Genomic DNA, 9,520 nt, shown 5'->3' with positions numbered 1-9,520 from the left:
CACTAGTTCTGTGACCACCATTACTCTATGCTGGTTAATGTTGAACTATAAGTCCCAGCATGACTACCTCACTGTATTCTGTAGGTCTTCTTGGACTATAGGTTATTTAGGTACTGTAAGTAGTATTTGTATATACATCCCATTGTGATGTCATAACCTGACAATGACACAGAGATGAAAGGTGCTCTACAAGCTGCCCCCCCTCCCCCATTCTGCTTGATAAATGCAAGCGGACCCCAAAACAGCAACTGCTACAAACTTGCAATGCTGCTTTACTCCAACATATTCAGTTACCTTTTTTCCTAATCTGTATAGGGACCTGTCAACTATCCCTCAAGAGCAAATGAGAAGAATCGGCAGCTGGATTTAAAAAGGCCTGATCCTTTTGTTTTCAAGAGATATTTGCTGCTTACGCTCCTCAACCAGTTGAAAAAAAAACATGCATCCTCAGCTTAGCCAAGTATGCACATGAAATAGGGGCAATTGTAAGAAATAACTTTTGGCTGAATAAACTGTGTCGCTCTGTGACTCCTTCACTAAAGAGTGCTTCAACTGCAACTTCTAGTCGCATAAAGATCATGCAATGCTGGATTTTCTGGTGACTAGAAGACGCATTTACAGCATTCTCGGGGTCTCAATGCAACTCCATTCAAGTACATAGGTAAAGGAGTTGCAGGGCAATATGGCGAACTTTGGTCACAAAAGTCACTATTTGGCCAAAGTTGCCATGTACTCTTAGTCAATGTGTTTTGCTGATTCAACATCTAAAGACACTTCTCAGCCTGGGGTATACTAATATTCTAAATATTCTAGATCCTCAAGCCAATATGGGTTGTCTGACTCAAAACAATATGACTGTTACATGTTTCAAGTTATGCAACACACCAGAACAGTAATAAACCAGCTGAATGTCTGCGTGCAAACAATTGTGTCTGAAGCTTTTACCATTAGAAAGTTAAACTATAACTTGTAGGAATTCCAGAAGCCCAATGTATAGGGATCAGAGCTCCAATGTACTTCACACACTGCTGGGAGGAGACCTACTGGGCATGTTTATGTAAATATGTATAGCTAGGATTAATGCCAGCCTATATGCCCAACCATGGCTACGGTATTATTAGATACATTCACATGATGCACCATGAAGTACAGCTCTGCAGACTGTTGCTGGTCACACACATTAGATATTTATCTGCAGACCTTCAGCTATGTATAGTAAAATCTGTAAAGCATCTGGCTTCTATGGTGGTCATACATATAGGATTTACAACAGATGCTATTAAAATAAACTGTATCTGTCAGTAACCTGCAGATAAATATCTTGTGTATGGTCAGCTTTAGGCCAACATTGTGAGCTCGGCACCCGAGCCCTATGATACCTTTGTGAGATGAGATACAAACATAGCCGCTGTATTACAGCACTGCTCTTGTCTATGGCCTAAGACTAGAACTGAATTAGCTTTTATGGGAATTAAATGCATTACTAGACACAAACATGGACAGCTGTAGCATACTTTCAGGAAGAACGTAGCCATGTTTTTTTAATTTCGTACAATCCCTTTAATAAATAATATTTAGAGTGAATTTACGATCCCTGCACTGGACTTTGGCCAAGGAATATGACTTGCAAGGTAAAGCAACCAATACAAATCTTCGCCAGCAAGTGGTTACCGGTAGATCTGCAATTTATTACACCTTACAGTACCTGCTGTTGTGAAATACACTTTTGGCTTTTGTCCCTGCATAGAATTAACAGAGCTGAGAATAAGGATGTAGATTAGTGAATGCGCCTCTTGTAAATGAAGTCTTGTGTCAAAGACCAGAAAAAGTGTGTATGGAAATCTTTACAATAACATTGTGACCTTGAGATCTGTCAGATAAAGTTGTACAGCTGAACAGAAGATCGAAAATGAGGAATAACAATCCAGATGAATACCAGTGGTTATATCAGGTACAATTACTGGATTTGGATAATACTACTACCTGTAAGGACATACATGGTACACAAACCCCATCAACCATGTACATGACTGTTCAGTCTTGAGAAACAGATATAATATTCATATCAGTAAATCTGCTAGAAGGAGCCAGAACATGACACAACAAGTTCAGCCCTAAAAACAGTGTTGCCCTTTAACCACAGTAAATGCAGCCGTACCAGATTCTGCTCTGCCTAATTTACCATGAGATTATCAGTGCCTCTTGTGCGCTGAATGCTTGCTATGTGCACACCCTATACTGTCACTGCCAGGTGTGGCGCTTACATTCACTGAAATAACTGGCTCGCAGATACATTGACTTGGCAGCCAGAACCTACTGTACATAGGAGTTCTGGCTACAATTATACAGTGGGTGAGCTTTACAAATAAGGACTCCTTTTCTAAGACCTGCTGAGATCATTTTTCCTTCACAAGTTCAATATTACAGAAGTATTTGTGTACATAAGGAGCAGTAAGATAAAAAAAATATAGAAAATGAAATGTAATGTAAAAAAAATGATTTGCTTTTTACAGCTTAAGAGCTGATATGAAACGTGGATCAACCAGGGATACAACACCATCCACAAATGAGCAGGGTAGGCTTCTGTCCATGACCGTGGATGTGGACTTGTGAATAAGGCCTTAGGGCTCATTCACACTACGTATACGGCAGCTTATTTTGTACGTAAAACACGTTCAGAATCAGCGGCGTATAAAGCAGCCCATTCATTTCTCGTTGGGTGCTCGTATGCCGGCTCCCATAGAAATGAATGGAACTGCTTTATACGCCGCTGATTCTGAACATGTTTTACGTTCAGAATAAGCTGCCGTATACGTAGTGTGAACTCACCCTTATAGTGTATTTTTCTAGTGGCCAAGCTTAGAGTAGTTAGGTTGTATATATGGGGGGGGGGGCAGAATTAGAGTAGTTATTTTGTACATGGAGTCAGTATACAATATAGGTGCAGCTATGTTAACCCAAACTTCTGCAAAACAACAAAAAACATTGAAAATGTCATGCTATATGGGTTTAACCAATTGCAGTTCAGGTTAGCTCTGATTTTATTTTTGTACACAGAAGGCAGTCTTATATCTCCACTATCTAGATGAAGGAATGAGGATGGGAACAGTAGTGGGAGATGGTTTGCCACCGGTTGAGCCAAGTACCCTCAACCACTCTCACTAGCTCGGCTCCTAGGCTAGACACCTATGAAGGGGGTCCTATAGCACTACCTGATGGTGGTGGTAGTAGTTCCAGTTGGAGAGGGGATCTCTCTACTCTGAGCCAGTGTGATGGTTTTCGGAAAAGCCCTGATGGAAGGGCAGGAAAGACTCAGAAAGGCAGTCGTGCAGTTGAAACAGGATGAACTTAACTTAGAAACTGAATGGTAAAAACAAGCATCTTCCAAATGTTGGTTCTAGTCTTCTAGTATTCAATCCCCTCAAGCCTTGGTCTTGAGGGGGTGCCCAGTGATGTTCAGGCTCTAGTGCTGTACTATATTCCAAAATTAACTTCACTCCTCAGCCTTCTCCAGCAGCAGATACTAGGGGCTGTACTCCAGGGTATTCCTGATAGGGGTCTGGTTACCCTCTAGAAGGTGCCGGGGCAACACCTCCTGTCAATGGGCTCCACTACTCCTCCTGGCACAATGTCCAAAGGGATGACAGTTGGTTTAGTTTTCTCAGGACTGTCTTAAATTGAGCCTTCCTCCTCAGGGGCGGTATTGGGAACCGCAGGACTCAATGTGCAGAGCTATAGCATATCCTGTCACCACAAACTGCTAGACTGTTCCATCTCCCAGACCCCACTCAGTGGCCTATGCTAGGCTTGGGCTGTACCAAGTATAGGGGGTGAACAAGGGGGAAACTAACAGAGAACTGCAAACAATTACATGTAACACATAACATATAGACAGGACATACATACATAACCCAGAAGCACAAATACAAACACATTATAAGCAGAAACACTCTGGGGTGCTGCAATAGTAGTTCTAATATTGTATATGGGACAGTATTAGGTTTCAGGCATACCTAGTTTTTAGTTTAGCTATTTTTAGTAAAACAAATTGCTAGCATGTCTGGGTATTTTTTTTTCAGCTTGCCATTCTTTGTGTGCTTGTATGGTGGTGCGGATGTACAACTTACCTACTTGATTGTTCTCTCCTTGGTCTGCATTAGTATGTGTCACTCTTGCTGGTGCAGGACATTGGGTAGCCATTGCTGTGGGAAGCTTCTGAAAGACAGAGAGCGATTACTCTTTATAGGTGGAACAGAGTTACAGAGTTGCGCCTAAGAGCTACACTGCAGGAGAAGCTGGGTGTTGTCAGTGGTCCAACCCATTGATGTTAGTTGTTGCCCAAGCTATCCATGGCAGGAAGGGTTATATTATTAAAGGACCTGTTTGGGAGAGTTTGGATTAACTTGAGGTGAGAGGACACTTCAGTAAGCCTTTTGTATAAAGGCTATGCCATATTCCACTATCCCTAATAGGTGGGTCTCCATTGTAGGCCAATAAGAAACTATCCAGGCCTCCATGGTGTGAACAGAATTGAACGGATACATTTGCACATACGCCAACCATAGGGCTCTAACATGATGTGATTAGAGACTTAGTTTTTGGAACATTTACTAGGTGTCCAGCTATTTGTCTTATTTTGTGTCACATCATTGGGAGTCTATGATAAATTATGGAGCTGTCCTGCTCTGCAGTAATCCTGGTGAAAGTGACGCTGAGTTTAAGTGAACATGACAAGCACATTAATCTTCACAGTCGTCACTGGCAGATCAGAAACCATTACTATGACAAGGCTGCTCTCCTGTATTGTGATACACAAGTCTCAATCACTCCCAGCCAAACCACTCCTGTGTACCCTGCAGGGCATGTTAAACAGGCAGGGCCTTTGGATTAAACATTCTTATTGTAACTCAGGCTTCTTATGGCAGATATCGCTGCTTGTTTCCAATAGGGTTTGTCCAGTCTTATGCAAATAAAGCTATATCAGTGTATTACAAAAAGATCTCGACATGTTTTATATACACTATTGGGCCTTTCTTATTAAACAGTACGTGGGACCCTTCCCCCTCCTAAATACCATGTGCTACTTTTTATACTAGTGTGTTTTATAAGTCAGAAAAGTATTTGGCCTACCAGATGTGCCAGGGCCTTGGTGCAACTCATCATCATAAGCACTTTTTACGCTAGGCTCACAAGTTTTTACTATAGTTGCAACCTACAGATAAATATTATGGTCTCCTTAAAACTAGAACTGGGTTAATGTGTTACATTTGAGCAGCATGTATGCAATTGAGGGGAGGGCTATGTCCTTTCTCCAGTCATGGGTCTGTGGGCATTGCCTAAATTCCTAAATGGTGGACTCTCCCTATCCACTAGCAATAGTGAACCATACGAATCACATTGGTGTACTTCATTCTAGTGCACACTTGGTATTTGAACTGCTCTTAAATGTAGTTAAAGATGATTTCTTAACGGAACAGCGGTCAGAGTATGACACCTCCCGCGGGGCGGGGTAACTACAGTATATGGAAGTCCTGAGGTAGCAGTTGCAACTGAGTCCTGGACCATTAGGGACCCAGAGGACCCTCTTTCACATAAAACAAGGCACAATTCTGAATATTGCTGTTAGGGGCCCCATAACATTGGGGCCCAGAAGCTTGAAGTTACGTCTCTGACACCTCCTATGTCATGTTCTATCCTCTCACAGCTAACACAGTGTATCAGTTTTGCTTGGAATATTCCTGTTCACTAATTTAAATTCCCAACAATTTAGGATTAGGTTCCAAACCAATGACCTGGAATTAATATGACACCGGATTATCAAATATGTAACATATCCTCTAATGCTACCCAGGCTTACAGTCTACTCCATGTAAGTAATACCACATAGTAATTTAGTGCTGGGAGACACTATGCATTATACACATTTCATAAAAATGTCACCAGAAAAATAGATGGTAACTGTTCCGCTCGATTGCCGCGTGATATATTTGTGTTATGGTGCATTGAGTTGTCTCTGTATATTTCAGAGCGTGCTGTAGTGAGACATTAAGAGACATGGTTTATATTGTACCGTTACAAGATGCATTAAACCTTTGTGTAAATCAGAGATAATTTGTTGCAGTTTGGCAGCTATGGTACTGCAAGTCCCAGCAGTGTTCACACATGGAAAGTGTTCTGAGGTTAGTGGGATCTACTGGCAACCAAGCTGGAAGATTCCTTTTCACTTCTAATAGTTTAATAGAGATATGTGGTGTCATAGAAAAGGGAAAATGTGATCTACCGTATGTGTGTATAATGTGATTTTATAAAAATACCATCAACATGTATGGACACTATACTGTTTCATATTTAATCCAAAAAGTCTTCTACATTTTTCTTTAGAATCCGTATTCACTCTTCTTCTATTGCCACAGAAGTGAAACGTGGAGAAATCCAAGATGTGCAAGACCACTACATCACAGGCTTATTTCTACATGCTTGTTTGCTTTCTGGTTACATTGTTATCATTTTACCTTTTCTTTAAAATATGTCTGGGGCATAATAGGATGTTAAAGGTGTTCTATATTCCCTTAAAGTAAAGGTAACTATGAACCAATACAATAAAAACACCCTCCCCCCACCTACTTTCTAAATAACATAATTTATCAAAAATGTATATTTAATCATATCCCTGACAGCTCCCACGCCTCCGCAGCAGAGGTGGATCATCGGCTGCAGAGCATAGAGCAGCACTGGGACAATAGCGCTCGCTGGCAGCATCAGAAAATAAGGAGGAGCCATCCCACAGGAGGAAGACTGGAAAGAAGACAGATAAGTATATAATGGGGTCAGGGGTTGAGATGAGTAGGTATGGAAGGGCTAGTAGTGGGCGGGATAGCTAGAGAGACAGGGAGAGGGCGTATGGGAGGGAGAGAGAGAAGGAGGGATTAGGTGAGAGGTAGCCAGTGTGGAAGTTACATAGCAGGAAGCTGAACCAAGTAAACAAATGCAGAAGATACCAGAAGCTTATATATAAATAAATATATAAGTATATATATATACTGGCCATTTATACATTTTTTGCTGTTTTCTGTGCAGTGGAAATCACCATTCTTCCCTTTGCCTTTTTAACTGCTAGTTGTTTTTATATAAATTTCTATGAACTATTGGTATTTAATAAAATAATATTACATTTTTTTCATTTGCTTATTTTGTGTTTCCTGACTTTGAGCTTCTGTTGTGTTAGCATACTTGGCAACACTCCCAGAACTTCTGGCGGGCTCCCTAAAAGAGGGGAATTCTCCTATACTCCCAGAATTGCTCCTGGAAATGGTAGTGCTAGTCAAAGACAGCAGAAAGTGCACTGATAATGTAAGGCCTGCATTATCACTGCAGATTCCACGGCTAAAATGGCTGAAGGACTATGATGACATCACAGTTCTCTACATAGGTCCTTCAGGCAGAGTCGTCACCTTGGAAAGTCTGCAGTGGTGCTAAGGTTAGGGCTAGCACAATAATCCCAACAGATCCCTCCTTCCCACCACCAGAATCTCATGTACACCTGCTTGTATGGGATAGGTAGGAAGGGTTTACATGCCACCACCAGTTGGGGAGGGGTTAAAAGGAACTGTCAATGGGGAAGGGCTTAAATGTTTTGCTGTTTTTGTGAAGTGTGTGCTGTACTGCTGGTGTGTATTATGTGCGTTGCCTGGTTGTACAGTATTTAGTTGGTGCTGCTGGAGGTAATATAATCAGCATATTGAAGTATTTATATAGTAGACTCTTTTGCTACATTCTGGTAGTTGGTGTGAGGGTATTTTGTGCTGTACAGTGGTGTCTTGTGCCACATTTTGTGCTGTGTTAGTACAGGGTGTGGTATGGCCAGTAAACTGTGGGCAAGGCCTGCAAACAGGAGACGCACAGAACCTTTGCCAGTTCCTTTTTCCTTGGTTTCCAAAAGTTGGCAGGTATTTTTATTGTTCTGTTGCCGGACCACTCCTCCTCGGGTTACTTGATATGTACTCATATAAACCCAGGAGCAGGAGAAACACTATATAGTACACGGATGATGAGACAGAATCTGACAGAGGATCATAATTCACAGCATATCTCCTGAGATGAATATAAAGTAGCTCCCACCTGTTCATGTCTGTGTTTATCCTTCTCTCCAGTGATGAGTTGGATGAATTAGTTGTAGACGGGGAAATTATTCAGATTATGTACATGTTTATGGTGCGTGTCAGAGCAGTCAGCCCTGCAGCTACATTATTACCATCATCATCCCAGGGTCTGAGACAGGAGAGATGTATGGCTGGTGTCCATAGGTGCACATAGTATTAATAGGATTATTCTACTTTCACCATATTGTATTCTTAGAAGGGACCTCTAAGAATGAATGATGAAGACTCTCAGCTGGGGATACCTGGCAATAAGTGTTCAAATCCTTTGTAGCACCACTGACAGGAAGGACATTGCAGGTAATTTGGTGGAGCCCCTGGATCAAAAACTTACAGCCTATCCTAAGGATTCCTGCTATTTGCTGGAGAAATTAAGTATTCAGAATGTAGTTAGGGAGATAACAAGCTTGTCCAGCAGGTGGCAGTCATGCCTTCCTAATATAGATTCTACCTTAGGATCAAAGAACATAAACCATATTAAGATGATGCCAGTAGTGAGACTGTAGCAACAGTTAGGGTCCATTCACACGGAGGAAAATGGTGAGGAATTTGGTGTGGAATTTCAGCGCTGAAAAAAAGCCTCCCATTGACTTCAATGGGTTCCCTTTTGCCTCCCATTGACTTCAATGGGTTCCCTTTTCTGCTACCATAAAAAGGAACACATTGAAGTCAATGGAAGGCTTTTTTCAGCGCTGAAATTCCACACCAAATTCCTCACCATTTTCCTCCATGTGAATGGACCCTATTAGATGTGCATTACAAAACACAATATAGCACCATTATATTACAGATAATATGACTACGTGGACAGAAATAAAGCAGTAATGGCACACACTATGTGATAGATCTTGAGAATCTTGATAGACATGATAACTTACTTGAACTATATTCACATCTGCCCTGGGAGTCCGTCCAGTGCAGAAGCTGTCTGATATTGTGAGCTACAGAATGTACAATGAGGTATGGGAGGTCACTTCAAATGGATATATATTAAAGAGAACCTTTCACCATCTGGGGCACATGCCGTGTAATACACCGCTAGAAAGCCGACAGTGCGCTTTCATGTTCTGTGCCCCCGGTGATGAGACAATGGACGCTACTGTGAGGAAGGGCGTTCCTGACTGACCATCAGAAACGCCCTTCTGACAGTGAGGAGCTACAGTACCGGCACCCATAGCTCTTCACCGGGAGCACGGAACGTGAAAGCTGACAGTGCCCTGAATTCAGCGCACTGTCGGCTTTCTAGTGGTGTATTACACCGCATGTGCCACGGATAGCGAAAGGTCCTCTTTAAGCATTATAAAACATAGAAACTTCAGGATGCAGTTCTACCTGTATAATTTCCAGAAATATTGCTGGTTGAA

The sequence above is a fragment of the Leptodactylus fuscus genome, chromosome 7 (assembly GCF_031893055.1).
Source record: "Leptodactylus fuscus isolate aLepFus1 chromosome 7, aLepFus1.hap2, whole genome shotgun sequence".
Classification (NCBI taxonomy): Eukaryota; Metazoa; Chordata; class Amphibia; order Anura; family Leptodactylidae; genus Leptodactylus; species Leptodactylus fuscus.
This window is presented reverse-complemented; position numbering follows the sequence as displayed.